Source organism: Physella acuta, unplaced genomic scaffold (genome assembly GCF_028476545.2).
Source record: "Physella acuta isolate Inbredline_101_S28 unplaced genomic scaffold, ASM2847654v3 ptg002212l, whole genome shotgun sequence".
Classification (NCBI taxonomy): domain Eukaryota; kingdom Metazoa; phylum Mollusca; class Gastropoda; family Physidae; genus Physella; species Physella acuta.
In genome coordinates, this window is record NW_026733712.1 from 4,209 (window position 1) to 9,460 (window position 5,252).

Here is a 5,252-nt window from a genome sequence, read left to right on the forward strand (position 1 = left end):
TCAGAGATAAAACCAAGTAATTTAATACACTGGTAGGTGCTGAAGATGGAGAAAAGGCTGATATTAACTTATGTTCTGTGTTATAAGAATATCTCGAGTAAAGTAAAGAGAAGGGATCAAAACGTTTGGGTTGTCAGGAAGAATCTATGTAAAACCATGTTGGATGCTTCCCAGGTGCTGGAGAAAGCCATAATCCCACAAGAAGAAAGTCATTAAACCAAAATAAGAAATCCATAATCCCACAAGAAGAAAGTCATTAAACCAGAATAAGAAAGCCATAATCCCACAAGAAGAAAGTCATTAAACCAAAATAAGAAAGCCATAATCCCACAAGAAGAAAGTCATTAAACCAGAATAAGAAAGCCATAATCCCACAAGAAGAAAGTCATTAAACCAAAATAAGAAAACCATAATCCCACAAGAAGAAAGTCATTAAACCAAAATAAGAAAGCCATAATCTCACAAGAGAAAGGTTAGAGTCCCAAATTATGGAAGCTATAATCTCACAAGTTGAAAACTATAATAAACAAGAAAAAAATTATAAACCCACATGAAGAAGGTGATAATACTGCATAAAACAAACTTATATCTGCCTCAACATAAAAGCAAAGTCTGCTAAACACTTTAAATAAAGCAGCCCAAAATCCTATTTAAATACATTTAAAAGTCGTAATCAAAACTAAATTTTAGAAATGTTTGATGGGGTACAAATAATTTGCTGGAGGAAAGCAAATAGAGAGTAACATTTGGTGAATGAAACTCAAACAGACATGAAGATAGATGATAACAGTAAAAATTGTGAAAAAAGCTCATAGATGATTTTGCTCCTGATCTAGGTTAATAATGAGTTTCTCCCAGATACATATCCTAAAGTGAACATCAAAGTTACATCATTGTTTTAGTGGGTCTATAACACTACAATATGAAATATTTAGGATAAAATAGTGGGATTATTGTAACAAATTTCAATGCTCACAGACAACATTCTTTCTAAGGAGTAAAAGCTTGCATGCAAAATACATTTTGTGTGCACAAATATGTAGTATGACTTATACAAGGTAATCTGTATTTTGCAAAATTACTGTGCTGTGGGTTCACAACTACTGCATAGTGCATGTCACTATTGTTTGATCAACACATCTACAAGGGGACACCACTCACATACCATGATATTGAAAACCTCAATTCCAAAGTGTGTAATTTTTTTGTTAACAGTAGACAACATTTTGAAAAAGGAAGTCGTACTTACAAATTTCTTACTTTATATAATTAGGTAATGTATAGAAATATATTTTTATGTGCCATAAATAAGTCAGTCCAGTGCTCACCAAGTTTTTACAAGAATATTCAAGATCACTTTGCATTTATTATAATTTTTTATTTGACGAGAGATCCAGCCATCACTATTTACAATGTAAACATCAGCTTGATGCGCCAGGAGTTTCTCAACAATTTCTGTATGGATTTTATCAGTTGCAAGGTGAAGTGCTTTTAGTCCTAGCTGGTTAACAGCATTCACCTCACCACCATGAACCTTTAGGGGTCGTCCATAAATGACGTCACACTCGTAGGGGGGAGGGGTGGTCAGTAATTTTGTGATGGTTTGTGATGAGGTGGAGGGGGGGGGGGGGTTCAGATGGTGCGACGTCACACTTTTAGATTGTAACTGTTTTAATAAATTGTAATAACAATTGATTACAATATTCTATTTTGACAGAGTTCAGACAAGATTTTGGAAAAATATAGCTGTTTAAAAAAAATTCAACTTCAATTTTGAGGGGGGTTGTAGGCTGAGGTGTGACGTCATTTTAAAGGGGGGGGGGTCTGGCTTTTTGTGACGTGTGACGGAGGGGAGAAGGTAAAAAACGTCAAAAAAAGCGTGACGTCATTTATGGATGACCCCTTAATAAACTTACAATGTCTGTATGCCTTTGAAAGGCTGAAAACATTAAAGACAGTCCAACGACGAAAGCTTTTCAGGATAAAATCACAATCACAATTAATTAAGTAATGAACTATTTTATTTATGACTAACATTTGCAGCACCCGTATATAAATTAACCTAGGCATCTATGAAGATTCCACAATCTCTTTCCTTTCTTCAAATTTCAAAGTGTCAAGTACATTTTCTATAAAAATCTTTGTCATTATTTTGATCACATCCCACAGTTACTTTTAGATCTGCTGAAAAAAAATATTTTAAATTATTAGACCCTACTGTGACTGTGTATTAGCATTGTATCTTGTTCAAAAATGACTATTCTTTCATGTGAAAAACTTATTACAAAGTAAGACTTATGAAGTTAATGTAACAAGTAGCACTGCAAAACTTTTTAATCAAACTTGCATTTTGTATTGGTTATTAGTGATATTTAACAAACAGCCAATGGAGTTTGTTGAACTTAATTAATCTAGCTACTTTTTTCTTGGTACCCATGATTCAACCATGAACAGCTCTATAGTACTAATGTGTATACTTTCTTTTCTTTAAGAACCTATATATTATATAAAATAAAACCATTTTATTAAAGCAGCTCTACATTATATATTATAGATCTATATACTATTAAAATAAACGCAATTCTCCAGAATGGAAATTGCGCTAAAACAAATAATTTATATTTTTTTGGGGCTACTCATACTTATAGGTCTAATCTCACAATCTCTATTTACTTACTACTTAGGCCAAATATTCACTACTTATTTGTACATTCATATTTAACAATCCAATCACCTCAACACAAATCAGTTAATTATTTATTTATATTTAATATATTGGCTTTACTTGACAAACAGCAACCCTTTGACTCAATTTTTAGTTCTGTAAGATGCCACACTTTATCTTTTAAAAAGTTACATATGAGTATTAAGTATTAATTAATTTAATAGTATTAATATTACTATTTTATTCCATGATCTAATATCATATGTAAATAAATAAACATGGATGTTTAAGCGTCTGCCTAGTAAGCAGAGGGTCGAGGGTTCGACTCCCCCTGGAGCCTCCTTTTTTTCCCTGGTCAATGTTTTTATTCTGTGTATTCGTTCTAATGCTACTAGATCTAGAAACTTTCTGTTTTAGAAAACGTTTTTTAAATGCTGACTCCAAATGTAGGTCTATTGTCAATACAATTTATCTAGTCGTAATAATATTTTGATAGTGGAAAATGAAATACTTGTGTGACACACAGTTGCCTATAGAATGCCTTAGAAAGTGACGCCACTGCTCTTTACTAACAACACCTCATTTACTACTGTGTTATCGTGGGGGGCATTCATGCGCACACTCATATTTTAGTAGACCACACCTCTTAACTTAACACTATCTTACCCTGCTACCCCCTCTTCACCCCCTCCCTTCCAAGACCATCCCACCACTTTATTACCAAATCGACTCAAGTCCCATTCAAGTAAACCATGCCCTCATTAATCACCCAGCTATCACCAAATAATTATTTCTAAGCTTGTAATGTCGGATGTAGGCCTTGATGTCGGTAAAAATTACAGATGGTGAATCCGTGGCTCCATAGCTCAGTTGGTTAGAGCGTCTGCCTAGTAGGCAGAAGGTCGAGGGTTCGACTCCCCCTGCAGCCTTCATTTTTTTTTAACAAAACATTGAATAATTTATGCCCTGAAGGGTTAAGGAAAAACTAAATGACAAATTGATTTGTTGGGGAGAAAAAGTTGTAGGGGGAGGGGTGGGGGCGGGGGAATCAGGACAAAAAGATAACTCATAAACATTAGCTTAATAACTATAACGTTTTTTTATCAATATATGGATGCTTTTTTACTAATTAATTTGCCCTTTTTTTCTATATATCTTTTTCTATATATGCCCCTTCTCACGTTACACGGTTCTCGGCTTCAAGGGGGATAATCGGTAATAAATAATGTCTAAGCTGTGTGGGTATTTTTTTTAAAGGGAGGTAAAAAATATATGTAACTGGGGTAGGCCTAACTACCAGTTACAAATGATAACGAACGAGAGGCCGAGACGCGGTGTTGGTCTGATGCAACCGATAACAGGTGGCTTATTGGGTCGGGCTGATAACAATCTCAAAGCCAACGCGTGCTATTTTGGGAAACGGTATTCAGACGGCCTGTCAACTTTGATGGATAGGACGCAGATGTTATTTTACGGTCTGTACGTTTGAACTACGCAACTGGTGGTCGGAGATCGAGTACAAGTATCGATTACGGAGGAATACAAGTACGGGGACGAGTACGGATACAAGGCATAAATAGGAGGGGACGGCAGAACTCTCGCTCTTCTCTTCCCGTTTGCGAGCTCTCTTCCATCTTCATCGCTCGCTTTAGATCAGTCAGTCTGTGTGACATACTCAAGTTGGTTATATTGTGTTAAGAAGGACACTAGACATGTGGATTCAGTTATATGAAGCCTAGTGAGGACTGTTAGGGGGTCAGTTGATTCAGACTATTATTGTGAAACATTTCTGTTGATTCATTGTGTTATATTGAAGCATTTCTTGATTCATGTAATAAAAGGATCAATAGCGAACCTGCATCTTCGAGTCTTTCTACTGTAGTCGATGTTGTGTAGCATGAGTGGTTCAACTCGTTACAATTGGCGTTGTCGGGCATGATAGACTCGGGGAAGGTCACATTTGGCGTTGCGAACAGGAAAGATGCAACTAGCCTAGGTCACATTTGGCGTCGTCGAGCAGGATGAATTCAACTAGACTTGCCGTTTAAGGCACCTATAGTCAACCTTGTGCATAACTGTGTTTAGTGTGTGTGTGAATTCGGACATTCAGGAACTGTGAAAATTGAGGAACGAGGAAAAATTTTTTCATACACACACGGTAAGAAAGAACTCTTTTTTTTAGTACTTAAGGAAGAAAATGTCTACTCTGGACGAGAAGCAGACCCATATAGTGGTCCTACCCAGAGAGTCCCATATTAACAAATTTTACGGGGACGGAGATCCAACTTTAACCAACAGGTTCAGTGAAGAGGTCAAAGCGGCCTGGGCCTCGAGACATATGTCACCAGAGGAAAGATTAAGACTGCTGATGGGTAGTATAGGTGAAACGGTTAGGGCAGAGGTTAAGTGCCACGATAGGACCGTCCAATCAGATCCAGATAAGGTGCTGGATCTGATTATGGAGACCTTTGGGGAGAGACGGTCGGGAGTGCAACTGCTATCGGGATTCGTGGGCTTAAAGCAGAGAATGGCGGAGAGTGTGATGGAGTACTCACACAGGATGAACAGGGCCTTTGATTTGGTAAAG

The 5,252-nt window shown here is 36.6% G+C and overlaps 1 non-coding gene across 1 annotated transcript; it reads left to right on the forward strand.

Annotated features, from left to right (window-relative positions):
• Window positions 1-3,520: 3,520 nt before the first annotated feature.
• On the forward strand, window positions 3,521-3,594 carry Trnat-agu (transfer RNA threonine (anticodon AGU)). The gene has a single exon. It is a non-coding gene; the product is annotated as a tRNA-Thr (tRNA).
• The last annotated feature ends 1,658 nt before the right edge of the window (window positions 3,595-5,252 follow it).